General features: G+C 48.4%; 1 long non-coding RNA gene across 1 annotated transcript; it reads right to left on the bottom strand.

Moving 5' to 3' along the window:
• Nucleotides 1-12,808: 12,808 nt before the first annotated feature.
• On the bottom strand, nt 12,809-13,122 carry LOC125435891. The gene is made up of 2 exons (XR_007244936.1): nt 13,024-13,122; nt 12,809-12,888 (listed from the first exon to the last, which is right to left on the bottom strand). It is a non-coding gene; the product is annotated as an uncharacterized LOC125435891 (long non-coding RNA).
• Nucleotides 13,123-15,944: the final 2,822 nt, after the last annotated feature.

Here is a 15,944-nt window from a genome sequence, read left to right as displayed (position 1 = left end):
CACTGCCCTTCTGTAAGAAGCCTCTCCCACCTAACTTAATTCCACTCACCCACCACATCATGCGCATTAGCCAAGCATCGTTCCCTGGAGAGAGCAGGTCGGAAACCTGCCTTCCTTTCCCCTTGTGCTTATGCTGTTGGACCTGGGAATTTCACAGCGTGAATCAGTCCCAGCTGTGAAAATCCCAGCTATTTTGCTGTCTCCTACTGGGCCCGGAGGCTAGGGGGAAGGTTGCTGCCACCATGTGGTAGGAGAAGACTAGTAGGTTCATCATTTCTCAAAGAAAAGAAACGACATTCTGAAAGCAAGGAGGCGGGAGTGAAGTTGCCAAGAAAACAGCAAGAGGTCCAGATCCATGGCATTTCCTCTCCCCCCACCCCAAAAAAAACCCCAGGCAAGTGGAAGACACACTACATGCAGCTATGGACCTCCAGGAAAAAAAAACCCTACCCTGACATGTGGAATGCCTCATTTCCCATAGAAGCAAGAAGTCCTTTGCAGTACCCTGAAGGCACACACAATCACATGCATGTACATACGAGAGTGCCAAGCGCTGGCCAATTCCAGAATCCAGAAGATGGGAATGCCCAAGATCTTGTCCAGAGCCCACAAGTTTTGTCAATGTCTTGGGAGTGGCTATGCCTTTCTGTTCTAATTATGTTGGTTGGCTATACCTACTCGCTGAAGAAGAAAAGATACTCTGCACGTCACTCAGAGGTTCACTTCAGGCAGCACTTTATGTCCCTAGAAATGCATTATCAGGACCAGCTAAAGGAGGGCAACTAATCTCAGTACCTCGGTTTACACGTTCAGCCTCACCCAGGAGGGCACTGAAAACCAATTCCAGGCTAAGCACTGATTCTAGGGCTTCATTTGAATCAAAAGTCCCTGGATCTTAGCCACAGAATTTGTTTTACATGTTCAAATATGAAATAAGCAATGCACAAATAAATTTGCCTCTGAACATTTGCAGAGTACTTTTTCCTTTGCCAGCATGTCATTGTAACTGCAGCCGATGACGCGACTGATGCAAGTCTCTTGGTCCCCTCACTTTGTATACCAATATTGTGCTACTGGGTTCCTAAGCACTTAATTCTGCTACTCTCGGCTGTCGACAATTTGAGCTAATGCAGAGGGAGTCTAAACTTGGCTTGCAGAAGTCTGGCTTCAAACCCCTGCTCAGTTTTGCAGATTAGGGGGATTAAGGGGATGGGATTGGTCAGCCTAGCCTACCTCACAGGCTTGTTGTGAATACATAATGCTATCCTGAGCTCCTTGGAGAAATGGTAATATACAAATGTAGACAATAATAATAATATGCAACACTTCCTTTGAGTCAGACCCTGAATGTGCTTGAATTCCAAGGGACTTGGCTTTGCAGTATCTCCAGGATATGACTTTTCTTGAAATGCAGCTCCTTCTACCCTCCAGCAGGTGCTCCAAGTCAGATTTCAAAGGAACGAGGGAGATTTTAGGGGATGGAACTGATGGAGACTATAGTTCAAAGTTGCTCTTGAATGGAATGTATTTATTTACTTGAAACATTTTTAATCTTCCTTTCCACCCAACCAGGGTCTCCAAGGGAGCGAACACAAAACCATTAAAACATTTGAATAATTAAAAACAGTATTGAAAACAATAAAATAATTTTTTAAAAAAGATATAAACATACAATATCAGACATGGGGAGGAGTCCAGTAATCATTACTGGGGATATTCCAAACAAAACAAGAAAGCCTTCACCTGCTGGAGGAAGGCATTCATAGGAAGCGACAGATGAGTCTCCCTGTGGAAGGAATTCCAAAGTTTTGGCACCACAATCAAAAATGCCCAATGTATTCAAAATAAAATTGTCTGAGAATGTGTATTTTAAGACTAATTGTTTTCTGTCATCCTAGAGGTTGAAGAAATCCTGAGGGATGGCTGTGACTGTTAAGCTTGTCATGATATATATAAAAAAAAGAAAGGTTCACAAAAGGTTCATCTCTAGTCAGCAGAAGTTTGCCCAACAGCAAGGCCGGAGACAGTCAGTCTAGGGCGAAGTAGCAACAGTTGACCTTCAACATGATTGGTGAGTTCAACTGTAGACCAATGAGAGGCTGTTGCTGGGGGGGGGGGGTATCCTTGTTGGATGTATAAGAACCATTACATTGTATATGCTAAGTTCCAGAGTTGAGTCTAAGTTCAGAGTGTTTAGTTCAGTGGGTGTTCAACTTTGTTCTTGCTGAAGAGTTCTGTATAGTTTTGTAGTCTTGTATAGCATAGTCTTGTGTAACTTTGCAACTGCTAAAGTAAAAAGAAAGAACATCTTGGAAAGAACATCTTGCATGGAGAGTATTCTTTTCCAAGTGTGCTAGGAGGTTGCAGTGAGTGCAAGAAGACTATAGACCTTCTCATCTTACCAGAGTGACTCCGCTTTAAACTTTGCTGATAAAGCTGTGGCAGAAACGCTGAACATGAAGTTTTTGGCACCTTAAAAACTAGCAAATGTTTTATTATAGTATGTGTTCCCATGGTGAGGTTACCAATCTCCAGGTAGAGCCTGGCAGTCCCGCAGATCTACAACTGATCTCCAGACTATTCAGTTGCCCTGGAGGAAATAAGTCATGCCAGACTAATCTTTTTTTTTTTTGTTAGAGTGACAAGCTTGGCAGACAAAGGGAAGGCTGTGGATGTAGCATACTTTGATTTTAGAAAGGCTTTGAAAAGGTGTCCCATGAAATCCTTGCAAGCAAGCTAGTGAAATGTGGGCTAGACAATGCTACTGTTAGATGGATTTGTAATTGGTTGGCCAAACCCAAAGGGTGTTCACCAATGGCTCATTTTCATCCTGGACAGAAGTGACTGTTGAGATGCCAAAGGGTTCTGTCCCGGGTCCAGTGCTATTCAATATTTTAATCAATGGGGTAATGGAATAGAGGGCTAATCAAATCTGCAGATGACACCAAATTAGGAGGGTAGCTAATACCCCTGAGGACAGGGTCAGAACTCAAATTGACCTGGACAGATGAGAGAGCTGGACCAAAACTATCAAAATGAATTTCAACAGAGATAAATATAAGATACTACACTTAGGCAGGGAAAAAAAAGAAATGCATCGACAACAGTACATGCGAAAGGGATCTGGGAGTCTTAGTAGACTACAAACTGAACATGAGTCAGCAGTATGACCCAACAAACCAATGCAATTCTGGGCTGCATCAACAGGAGTATTGTGTCTGGATCGAGGGATGCAATAGTACCTCTCTATCTTCATTGGTCAAACCTCACTGAGAATATTGTGTCCTGTTCTGGGCATTGCAATTCAAGAAAGATACTGACAAACTGGAATGGGTTCAGAGGAGGGTAACCAAAATGGTAAAAGGTCTAGAATCCATGCCATATGAAGAGAGACTTAGGGAACTCGGTATGTTGAGCCTGGAGAAGAGAAGGTTAAGGGGTGACATGATAGCCATGTTAAAATGTTTGAAGGGATGTCATGTTGGAGAGGGAGAAATTTATTTTCTGCTGCTCCCAGAGACTGGGACCAGTGGCGAAGCTACAACGGGGACATCCGGGGACATTTGACCCAGGCACCCCACATTCAAGTCACATGGGGGGCGCACAATCACCCCCCAAATCCCTCCCCCTTCCTGACTCGCCTGGCCCCACCCCAACAGACTGCTTCCCGGAGAGCCGGCTGAAAGAGCAGTTTGTTTGGGGCTGCTCCCTCTGCTGGCTGAAAGGGTAGTCACTGCTCTTTCAGCCAGCAGAGGGAGCAGTCCCGAACAGACTGCTCTTTCAGCAGGCTCTGCGGGGAGCAGTCTGTTGGGGTGGGGCCAGGCCAAGGAGGGAAGGAGGCCAGGCCCTGCCAGGCTGCCCCAGACCACTGTGGCACCAAAGGCAAGTGGGGTGTGGGGGAGCCTGGGCCCGTCGGAAGCGTTCCTCTCTCTCCTCCCCCACCCAAAAAGCCCAGCCGGGCCTGCAGGGGTCCAGCAGAAGCCTCCCCTCCCTCCTCCCCCACCCAAAAAGCCCAGCGGAGCCTGCAGGCCCCCTGCAGAAGCCTCTCCTCCCTCCTCCCCCACTCAAAACGTCCAGCCAGGCCTGCATCCCTAGCAGTCTGTCTGTGCCCATGGATGACAGGATCTGGATGTAGGACTCTCCTAGCCCGCCCCCCAGCCCCTTTTAGAATGATCGGGTGCAAAAAAATCATTGTTTGGTGGGGGGGCAGTCGCTAGCGGGGGGGGGGGGGCGCAAAACTTAGATTTTGCCCCAGGCTCTATTTTCCCTAGCTACTGCCCTGACTGGGACAAAGAGTATGGGTTCAAGGAACAGGAGAAGAAATTCCACCTAAACATTAGGAAGAAGTTCCTGCCAATAAGGGCTGTTTGACAGTGAAATACACTGTCTCAGAGTATGGTGGAGTCTCCTTCTTTAAACAGAGGCTGGATGGTCATCTGTCAGGAATACTTTGTGAATTCCTGTATGGCAGCAGGTTGGACTTGATGGCCCTTGTGATCCCTTCCAACTCTGTGATTCTATGATTCTATAAATGGCTACTTTGGAATGTGCACTTTATGGCATGATATCTCTGTTGAGGTCCCTCCCTGCTGTGAACTCTGCCTTCCCCAGGCTCCACTCCCAAAACTCAGGAATTTCTCATCCCAGAGTTGGCAACCCTATTCCCTAGACTGGAATCCACTGGGTCAGACGCCTGTGTCAGGCAGACATGCTGCAAGCTGAGACAAAATAAAATTGAAAACAGCAGGATATCAAGTCAATCAGACCCTTCAGGGTGAGATGCCAATCCAGCCCGAATTAAGAAAAATACTATGGAATTATCATGAAGTCTGACATACTGGGGGGATTTCTCTCCTGCTCTCTCTAAATGGTCTCCTGTCTTCCAGACTAGCAGTAGCCATTCATGAGTAGAAATAAACTGCTGAGACTTGTAGCATTGCTTTGCAACCTAGAGTGACAACTTGCTGCTTACCAAAAGTGCAATGATATCTCATGGGTCCCTTTCCCACACTGAACTCTGGCTTAGATCAATGGACAAATTGAGTTACACTCAAGCTCATAAAACTGATGACTAATGATAGGCTCTAGGGGGGCGAGGGGGGGGGGGATCCTGGCAGCAAAGACTGTCTCTGCCTCCAGCTACACTCTTCTATCAGCATATTTTGCACTACAGGTCCTTGCCAGCCACCAAGGCTCACAGTAACTCACCATCCTTTTCCCAAGGCCAAAGGCACCTGATAGCAAACTCAGCCCTGCAGCCCATCATTCTCCCAGTCTACGTGACTCTCCTGTAGGAGCGGATCATCAGTTTGAGAATCATTACCTGAAACAACTCCACAACTCCAGTCTCCCTTTTTAAAACATCCATCCTAATAAAAAGTTGCAGAGAATTCAGGCACCTGCACAGTGCTTTGTGTCATCTTAGTTAGTCTTCATAAATGGCGTTTGAGCACATGAAGCTGTCTCATATTGACATGAAATATGCGTGAAGTAAGCGTGTTCTGAACAAGACTTTGATCCTCAGTACATCAATGTTAAGCTGGCAGCAGCTCTCCACGGTCTCAGGCAGAGTTCTTTCCTGGTCATTTTGTCTGGAGATGCTGAGGGTTGAACTTGGGATCTTCTGGATTCCAGGCAGATGCTCTGGCTGTTTCTTTGGATATTTCTTTGAACCAACGTGGCTGTGTGGAACTGGTGATTTTTTTCCCCAATTCAGTTAACTGCAGCCTTGAGATAGGGAGGAGCCTCACCAATAGAAAAGAGCTGCCCCAGGGAGAGGGTTGCCAACCTCCAGGTGGGGCCTGGCGATCTCCCAGAATTCCAAATGACCTCCAGGCAATAGAGTGGAATGCTTCCCCACATTCTCCCATCCACAGGTGTGTGTGTATAAAGTACCACCAGGTCACAGCCAACTTCTGATGACCCCGCCAAGAGGTCCTCAAGGCACGTGAGAAGCAGAGATTGTTTTCCATTCTCTTCAGAATCTTCCTTGGTCATCACCCTTCCAGGTACAGGCTCTGCTTAGCTCCCAAGATCTGGCTATGCCCTGCCACCTTTGCTCCCCTCTCCACAGGTACCACTCCCAAATCTACAGGAATTTCCCAGGCTTGAGTTAGCAACCCTAGTTATATCTGATACCCTCCCCTGTAGGACCAAAAAAGGCCTGAAGCAACCCCATGGGGTAACTCAGGGCTTCTGTGCACAGCTCCCCCCATGGCACTAAGTATAGCCTAGGGATCACTGTGCCATCAGCTCCCTTTTGGTGCATTTGAATCAAACTCCCTGTGATGGCTGGCAGCTCACCTCTGATCTGTCTGATCTGGAGACTGCCAGCTCTCATTAAGGCACTACTCTAGCTGGTGCTGCCCTAGGAAGGAGCTGTCAAGGGGGGTGGGGGTGCCTCGCGATCAACGGCTGCAAGGAGATGGGGGAGGCCACACTCCTCTCGTCATTAGCGCAAAGGATTTTGACAGGAACCAGAGAGTCGTCTTGGGGGGATGAATAGGCTTTTAAGATCTTTAATGTAACCCAGCGTCTAATTGGCACGTGGCTCCACCATGTTTTATTCATCCTTCTCTAAACGGCTTCCAGTGTTTTGTCAGGAGCAATTCGCTGTCTTACAAAGCATCGCTTACAGTCGCCTTTGGGGTTACCATTTGGTGTCATCGTCGTGAAATATTTATAAGCACGTTCAGCGAAGGATGGCAAAGAATGCCAAAGCTCTGCCAGGAAGATCCCTCTTTAGGGCTAGATGACAAACAGGATTGTGCGGATTCTGCACAAAAGGAGATCCACAGTTCGAGAGCCGGATCTCCAGCTGACCTTCACTAATTGCATTCATTTGCACTGTGGCAGAAAGTGCCATCAAGTCACACCTGATTTATGGTGACCCCATAAGGCAAGGGTCTGCAACCTGCAGCTCTCCAGATGTTCATGGACTACAATTCCCAATTGGCCATGCTGGCAGGGGCTGATAGGAATTGTAGTCCATGAACATCTCGAGAGCAGCAGGTTGAAGACCCCTACCATAAGGTTTTCCAGGCAAGAGATGAAGGTGTCTGCCTCTGTATAGCAACCCAAGTCTTCTTTGATGGTCTCCCACCAAGGTATTAATCAGAACAACCCTGCTTAGCCTCTAAGAGCTGAGAGAGAGAGATTGGATTTATACCCCACCTTTCTCTCCAGTAAGGAGACTCAAGGTGGCTTACAAGCTCCTTTCCCTTCCTCTCCCCCCAACAGACACGTGAGGTAGGTGGGGCTGAGAGAGGTCAGGGAGAACTGTGACTAGCTAGCCCAGGGGTAGGGAACCTTTAATACTCAAAGAGCCATTTGGACCCATTTTCCACGGAAAAGAAAACTCATGGAGCCGCAAATACTTTTTGGCATTTAAAATGAAGAAAACACTGAGTATTGGTTTCTTTACCTTTAGAAAATGCAACGCTTTGTGGCATAAAGGGCAACTCTCCTCCTTCCTCAAGTTCTCCTCTTCCTCGTCAGGGTCCTGCTTCAAACTTTCCCCTCTTGATTGTGACCTTTTTCCCCATTCTGTTTCCTCCTCTCTCCCCTTGTTCTGTCTCTCGCAATATTTTCCTACCTCCTAGCTTCAGCAAGTTATCTTTTCAGCTCCCCCGCCCCCCTTCTCTACTACATTCAACCGCCTTCCCTGTTATTCCTCCCCCCTCTGGGGCTTTTCCACAGATCTACCCCTCTCTCTCTTGTTTCTCTCTCCTCCTCTCTCCTAGTCACCCAGCCGCTCTCCTTCTTCCACCCTCCACTTTCTCCTTAGCTTCTTCCTTCTCCCTCGAGAACCTTCTAAGTTCTGGCCGCCCCACGCCGCCTTAAATCCTGCCCCAGTGCCTGCTGGGGTATGCCCCTCATCCCTGTAGGCAAGTGAGGCCGGGCCGAGAGGTGTTGCCGTGGTGACATTTGGAATTTAAATCTTGGAAATCACACAATTTCCAAGTCCCAGTCCATTTCTGTACCTCCTCATCTATAAATTAGCATTTTTAAAAAAAGGTACTTTCTCAGCTCTGCTGGGATGGATCATTCTGCTACATATGGGTAACACCATGGACTCCAAATAATTAGTGGTGTAAATTTGAAATTTAATACAGAGCTGGGAACAACTTTTCCAAAGCTTTACCCTTTCGCCTCCCTGTGCAAGTACATGATGAAGAAGAGAAGGTCCCTGCCTAATGGGCCTTTGGAAAAAAAACAATCTAATACCCAGGACCCTGTCAAAGTCTGGGGAGGAGCCTCCGGGCAGCCCCGGACACCCACGCTCCCGCATGAACGGGGAGCGTACAGCCAGCATCCTGGCCTGAGCCGGGCGCTGCTTTTTTCTCAGGATTCTGCCCTGAGGGGAGGGGCAGCCCCGAGCCCCAGCGGCAGCGGCAATGTGCCCAGCCTTGGCCTGAGGGACAACGAGCAGAGCGCTGCGGGGGCAGGCCGCCGAGCGACTCACAGCGGCAACACCTCTCACCGGCCCGGCCTCATTGCAGGACGAGGGGAGAAGCACCCCAGAAGGCACTGGGGCAGGATTTAAGGCGGGGTGGGGCGGCCGAGGTTCCGAGGAGAAGGAAGAAGCTGGGGAAAGTGGAGGGTGGAAACGAGAGCGTGGGTGACTAGGAGAGAGGAGGAGAGAGAAACAAGAGAGAGAGGGATAGATCTGTGGAAAAGCCCCAGAGAGGGGAGGAAGGGGCCATGCCAGGAGCAGCACCAAAAGCGGGAAAGAGCGCGAGCTTGAGTTGGGGTCTAGGTGGGGAACTCCAGCCGATACTAGGAGTCTGTTGGTTCTCCCCTCATCAGCTCTCTACCAGCACATGGCCACTGGCTCATGCTAGGACAGAGGCTGATGGGAATTGTAGTTCCTGAACATCTGGAGAGCCGCAGGTTCCCGACCCTTGAGCTAGCCCAAGGTCACCCAGCAGGAATGTAGGAGTGTGGAAACACATCTGGTTCACCAGATAAGCCTCTGTCACTCAGGTGGAGTGGGGAATCAAACCCAATTCTCCAGATTAGAATCCACCTTCTCTTAACCACTGCACCACGCTGGCTCTTATAAGCAATCTCCACACCATGAGAAGACCAGGCTGGTGCAAAAAGCATTCTTTTCTTCCCACATCAGGGGAAGGATGATCATGAACCTTGGAAGCTTAGCAAACAGTGGTTCATCTTGTGCTTCTGCGGTTTGCACGCAGCCATAACTCCCCCCTCACTTCCCACCATAAAAGACAATCAGCGTTTAGGGAAAGTGTACAGATGCCGTATTCAAGGCTTTTCTTCAATAGTTTGCCTTTTTTATATCAATATATGTAGTTAAGATTAAAGATAAACATTAAAGATTTTGTTATATTAAAAATTAAAGTGCATACCCACGAAACATCCCCCCACCATTCCCCCCACTCCCCAAATCACAAGCAAAAAGCCAGCCAATGGGTAATGCCTGCCCCACTGCAAACAGGGCAGTGCATAATGCCTCTACGGCCAATAAAGACTCTATGGCCAATTCTCTTTGACATCGCAGGAACCTCGCTGTGCACAATCGGCCTCTGTAACTTTTCTGCCTTCGTGCAGAATTGCAGCTGACACCCAGCCCTGTTTATAAGCCATCTCCACACAATTGGAGAGGAGGAGGAGTTTTTATATGCTGCTTTTCTCTACCTTAAGGAATCTCAAAGCAGCTTCTCTGTCCTGCTGCAGACCCTGAGTCATCTTGGATAATTCCTTATGAATCCAAACAACAAAAACACAAACCCAACCTTTAGGTGCTGCTGGGGGCGGGAGAGCCTACAGTACAAACTGCAGTACAAACAGTACAAATTGCTTTCACCTCCTGCATGTGAGCTCCCAAAGGCACCTGGTGGGCCACTGCGAGTAGCAGAGTGCTGGACTAGATGGACTCTGGTCTGATCCAGCAGGCTAGTTCTTATGTTCTAAACTCCAGTGAGCCATTAGTTGCCCTGGGTGGTCAGGCACGATGTCCCTGACTAGGGCACATGAGCAGCATTTCTCATCCGGTATCTTGCAACTGTCCTTCTGAAAGTGAGGGGGGGGGGGGAGGATTTTTATGAGATCCTGTCAGTGACCTTGACCCTAAACATACAATTGCTACTGAGTCACTACCAACTTGGGTTGCCCCAGCAAGGGACTTTCAAGGCAAGTGAGAAGCAGTGGGGGTGGGGGGGTTGCCATTGGCTTCCCCACAGAGCCTTTGTTGGTGGTCTCCCATCCCAGTGCAGCCCCTACGTAGCTTCCAAGTTCTGATGAGATCGGGCTATGCCATCCCACCTTCCCTCTCCATCAAAATAGCTCAGTGGGTACACAGTGTGACAAAGAAATAGAAGACATTGGGGCTCTGAGTCTGAACCACAAAGCATATGCAGGGGAGGGGGAGAAAGGGACTCACACATTCCAGGAAAGAATGGAGCGATTCCTGACCAGTTCTCTGGGTTAGAATTTCTGTCTGAGCCCAAAAGGTTGTTTTAAACAGAACCAAAAGTGCCAGGGACAGTCCTAAGTTTGCAGGGATGGGGCGCAGGGTATGCCTTGCAGGGGCTTCTTTGGAGCAGGCCGATATTTCTGCTCTGGCGTCTGGAGTGGGAGCCTGCCTGGTGCTCTTACAAAGCTAACAGCTTTCCTTTTTGCACCCGTTGATGAGGAGTTAATAATCGCCAGGTATTTTTTTTCGCCAGCCCAATAAAATGCTGGCACTTTGCTATTGCGTCTGGAGATGTTTATCTGAGCAGGATAAAAATAATCGCCCTCCTGGCACTTGCTGCCTGGTTTCCTGGAACTGCTCACAATTTGCAGGTACAGATGGGAGGTTGCATTCCAAAAGGGATCCCCTTTGCCTCCACACAAGCCATAGGAGGACCAGTGTGGAACCCATGTCTAAGTGCCTTTGATGGAGGTCCATTGCTTTGCAAAAGAAGTGTGGAAAAGGCTTCTGGGAGTCCTTCTCTCCAAGAGCAGGGGAGCAGTGCCAGGCCAGGACCTGTTCCAAGTGGTCATTCTGAGGAGGGGTTCAATGAAAGCAGCCTTCTCCTCTCTGACCTTTCTCAGCGCCTCCCAGACTAGACTTCCAATTGGCTGTCAGGGGAAGGCATCTCTCTTGGAGCAGCAGTGGCGTAGGAGGTTAAGAGCTCGTGTATCTAATCTGGAGGAACCGGGTTTGATTCCCCGCTCTGCCGCCTGAGCTGTGGAGGCTTATCTGGGGAATTCAGATTAGCCTGTACAATCCCACACATGCCAGCTGGGTGACCTTGGGCTAGTCACAGCTTCTCGGAGCTCTCTCAGCCCCACCTACCTGACAGGGTGTTTGTTGTGAGGGGGGAAGGGCAAGGAGATTGTCAGCCCCTTTGAGTCTCCTACAGGAGAGAAAGGGGGGATATAAATCCAAACTCTTCTTGGGCATTTTGCTAGTGATCTGCAGCCTGCCAATTTGGGTTTCTCGCTCTGTCTTGGCAAAGATTATTTTCAACCCTGATTTAGGGTTGCTAGTCTCCAGGTGGTGCCTGGAGGTCTCCCAGAATTACAAGTGATCTCCAGACTACATACACCAGTTCCCTTGAAAATGGCTGCTTTGGAAGGTGGGCTCTTTGGCATTATACCCTGCTGAAGCCCGCCTTCTCCTCAAAACCTCCCCTCCCCAGGCTCCGCTCCCAAACTTTCCAGGTATCTCAAAACCCAGAGATGTCAACTCTACCCTGACCTGCCTTGCCAATTCTGTCCTTCATGTTTCGACCTACTTAGTCAGACTCAAAATGAAAATGACAATCATGGATCTCTGTCAGTCTATCCATGGTAAACAGATGCGTTCACTAATGATGAACCACGAGTGAGGTCAGGCTACATGGGAAGTGGAGAAGGGGTCTCTCCCTTCAACCCCTGCTCATGTTTGCTCATCAAAGACAGATGCCCCATACATTTTAAGGAGGGAAATTTTGGTTTTCCAAAGCCACTACTACTTTTCCTCTCCTACTCCAGTTTAAAGGAATTAGCCTGCATGAGTGCCACTGTGCTTAGCCCATTGATTTGTCCCACCTGAGACTTTTGCAAAAAAGAGGCTTTAAAAAGTTCTAACGGTCCCATTTATTCATTTACATTCTAAAAGATGCATACCAGCTCTCAACCAAAGGTTTCTGAGGTGGTCTCCCCTTAAAACCAACAATTTAAAAAATCCATTCATAGTCAAGAGTATAAAATGCAGCGACCACAAACTCCAAACAAGCCAGTTACTAGAACCGTAGGCATAGCCTGTCGCTGAAAGTGCAGTATCTGAGAAAATAAGCAAAAGGTTATTTTTGTAGGCAGGAAAGCAATCTTTTGACAGTAGGCCCCAAATGCTGCTACAGAGTGAAACAGAAGGCCTGGAGACTGAAGGGTCATTTGAGATGTCTCTTTCTTGACATGCCCCCTTTTGTCAATCTTGTTTTATTCCTTCCTTGAATGGAAAAAAAATAATATTTATATAATATTTTTAACCTATCCTTGATATTGCACTGACCTGGATAACCCCGTCTAGACTGATCTCATAAGATTCTTTTTTTAAAAAAAAATTGTAACCAGTTTTTATTACACAAAAAATGAAAGTTTACAATTTTGCTTCTCACTGGTTTGTCCTGGCATGCTTCCAATGATGTCAGAATCACCTGGGTCCATTATGGCCAGTGAACATACTATAGTACTTTCCTCAAGCTTTACCCGATTCAGTGTAGTTGCTGCTGTAGTGGAGCACACCAATTTTGGCCAATGTAACAGTGAGACAGTTGATGGCAGGAATGACCCACTTGGCTTTGCCCTGCCCGATCATTTTCAGAGTCTTCTTGTACCCTAGCACATATTTACCACTTTTCATAACAAACTAAAGCTCGGAGTTGATAGACTCTAGGGCAGGGGTCTGCAACCTGCGGCGCTCCAGATGTTCATGGAATACAATTTCCATCAGCCCCTGCCAGCATGGACAATTGGGCTGATGGGAATTGTAGTCCATTAACATCTGGAGCGCCATAGGTTGGCCACCCCTGCTCTAGGGACTGTTTCGTCTTCTTGGTGGCCACCATCCTTGCAGCTCATGTCAGGCCGCAGTTACCAGAGATGGACCTCCAAGATGGCCATGCAATGAGGAAAAAGGCCCTGATGACATAAGATCTTGAAAGGTGAGCAGTGTTATCCCTGGTTAGTACTTGAATGAGAGACTACTAGGGAAGTCTTAGGTAGCTAAGCAGAGACAGGCAACGGCAGACCACTTCTGATTGCCTCTTGCCTTGCATAAGTTGGTTGTGATTAACAACACTTTCCACACATCATTTTCTATCAGCACAGCACCATGTCCAAAAAAAGCAGTGAGAGAGGAAAGGGCAGTCTGTCGGAGTAAAGGTACAGGGCCTGCAGGGCCAGGTATGTCCTGTGGGTAGGGAAGGAACAAGGTATCCATATGGTTTTACCAGCTGTGCTTTTAACCTCCAAAGAGATGTGTAAAAAGCAGTGAAAAATGGCTGAGCTTTTTTCCTATCTCCCTGTGAAGAAAAGCATCACCAACTGATAACAACAGGTTAGCTTGCTCTTAAAAGCGCAAAGCCAAGGTCGAAAGATACAGCAAAAATAAGAGACCAGAGAATTTGGGGGCACATCAACACAAGGATGTCTCAGAGGCCTGAGTCCCAATCCCCACACAAACACAAAACTCATGTGAGCTGGTCACTGTCTCTCAGCCTAACCCCGGGGTAGGGGAAATCCTGTAATTACCGAGAGTCGCGATGCGGCTCTTTCCTGCTCCTTGCACCGCGTCTAGCCGAGCTGCCGTCGCACACATCCTTGCCTGCCCTGCATGCAGCAGGGCAGGCAAACCAACTGCCTGGGGTCGGTATTGGGCTGCGCCGCGGTAAGCGTCATCGCTGGAGCTGTATGGCGGGCGGTTTCCTGGTGGTTTGCGGCGAGGCCAAGCCGACGGGTTATCCTTGCTCGTTCCCTGCAGGCAGCAGGGCTGGTGCATCCACGCGCCTTTCTCAGAATAGAGCGATAAAAGGTGTCCCAAATACCCAATATAGTGTTATCTTTATTTTAAATGTCAAAAATTATTTGCGGCTCCAAGTGTTCTCTTTTCCCGTGGAAAACGGGTCCAAATGGCTCTTTGAGTGTTAAAGGTTCCCTACCCCTGGCCTAACCTAACTTATAGGGTTGCAGTAATGATAAAATGGGGCATGGAATCATGTCAGTCTCCAAGTTCCTTGGAGGAAGAGTGGGATAAAATGTAGATGCTGGGAGGGGGGGGAAGCATTTTTTCTTAACAAATACTATGGCTCCTTCCACACGGGCCATTAAACCTGGCATAGGGACAGTAAAAAAACACAGTTGGGGGGGACTTCACACGGATCCTGCGCAGTGGTGGGATTCAAATAATTTAACAACTGGTTGTTTACAAGCACCATTTTAACAACCGGTTCTGCTGAAGTGGTGCAAACCTGCTGAATCCCACCACTGTTCCTGCCCCTAAAGTGAGGCTGCCCCACCTTAAGTCCCCCGAACCAGTTTTTTTTTAAGAATTGCGCTATCAGCGATTCTTTCGTTTGAACCTGGGTTGCAGCTGCTCGTGAGCGAACGGCTGCCCAGGAGGCGCTTTAATCAGTGGCGCTTCCCCTTTTTTTTAAAGTCCTCACCTTGCAGCTGTGTAGCCATGCAGGGTCACAGGGACTTTTCGTGCCATTATGGGACATCAGCATGACTATGGGGATCCCTGCCTGCCTGCCAGCGTAGCTATGCAGCGGAGGGAGGTAAGTTTTTAAAAAGTCACGCCTCCATGCAATGGCGCGACAGCAACATGTTTTGTTTCTACGGGTCTGCTGTTAGCTTGCATACCACGCTGGAGACAATGCAAATGTGAAAACACGAGCAGAGCCATTACTTTTTTATCCTGCTCATACGACTCCATTTATCTACCTGTGCTGTCAGCGAGGAAAAGGGCCTACCTTGCGAGCTCGACTATATTCAGACATTTGGCTGCAGACCTCTGACCGTTGCATAATTAAAGGCCATGGTCAGAAGCCAAGGTTGAAAAGGTAGTCACTGCTATTTTTGGCTTCTCAGAAAGGTAGCCTCAGTTATTGAAGTGTGATCCCCTCTAAATCTTCCCCAGGAGTGCCCCAAAAGAGCCACTCAGCTGGTTAGAAAGGGTTAAGCACATGGCACCTCCAGGTGTGAGCCCCCTTCCCCCCTCCCTGCGGAGCCTTCCCTGCAATTTCTCATTTGCGATAACATCGCCAAAGTGCCTGCCTCAGCAGCCTGCCAGCTTTCATTATGCGGCAGGTAGGAGAAATTGCTGGTGACACCTCACTTTAGACTGATAACAGGGGCGCACCTGGTACATTGTTACTTTGTCTGCCGTCAAAACGCATGGCATGATTTGGATTGTGCTGGGAGAGAGAGAAAGAGCACGAGAGAGGAGCAGCTCCAGCCAAGCACTGCTGAATATGGAAGAGGTTCTGGTACCAGGAAAGGCAATAGCTCTCCCCACTGCCCACCTAGGACCACCACGCTCCAGGTAGGCCAGTGGTGGTGAACCTATGGCACTCCAGATGTTCATGGACTACAATTCCCATCAGCCCCTGCCAGCATGGCGGTCATTCTGGCAGGGGTTGATGGGAATTGTAGTCCATGAACATCTGGAGTGCCATAGGTGCACCACCACTGGGGTAGGCCATGGAGATCTCCCATTACAACTGATCTCCAGACTACAGAGATTTGTTCCCCAGAAAATGGTGGTTTGAAAAAGAAGGAGGAGGAGGAGGGTTTGGATTTATAACCCACCTTTGGCCCCTTCCACACACGCAAAATACTGCGTTTTCAAACCACTTTCACAACTGTTTGCAAGTGGATTTTGCCATTCCGCACAGCTTCAAAGAGCACTGAAAGCAGTTTGAAAGTGCATTATTCTGCATGTGCGG

This window comes from Sphaerodactylus townsendi, linkage group LG06 (genome assembly GCF_021028975.2).
Source record: "Sphaerodactylus townsendi isolate TG3544 linkage group LG06, MPM_Stown_v2.3, whole genome shotgun sequence".
NCBI lineage: Eukaryota > Metazoa > Chordata > Lepidosauria > Squamata > Sphaerodactylidae > Sphaerodactylus > Sphaerodactylus townsendi.
The sequence above is the reverse complement of the archived record's forward strand: the minus strand, read 5'-3'. Positions and strand labels throughout refer to the sequence as shown.